Raw genomic sequence first — 269 nt, forward strand, 5'->3', positions numbered from 1 at the left:
GGAGGGGGAGGGGGCTCTAAGGGAGGGTCAGCCCCTGGCTGGACGTTTCTTCCTTTGGCACACATTTATTTTTAGAGTATGTATATAAAGATTACAGACGTATATGTGACATTTTGATATTTTTTCCTCTATTTCACGCTCTTCTGTTCAGTTTTGCCTCCCCAGGTGACACACCGGCGGGGGGGGGGAGGAGGGGGACACGACGGACAGGTGTTTCTGCGGCCGAGCCCGGCGGGCAGCAGGGAGCTGTTAACTCTGGAACCTAATGG

This window comes from Meleagris gallopavo, chromosome 30 (genome assembly GCF_000146605.3).
Source record: "Meleagris gallopavo isolate NT-WF06-2002-E0010 breed Aviagen turkey brand Nicholas breeding stock chromosome 30, Turkey_5.1, whole genome shotgun sequence".
Classification (NCBI taxonomy): Eukaryota; Metazoa; Chordata; class Aves; order Galliformes; family Phasianidae; genus Meleagris; species Meleagris gallopavo.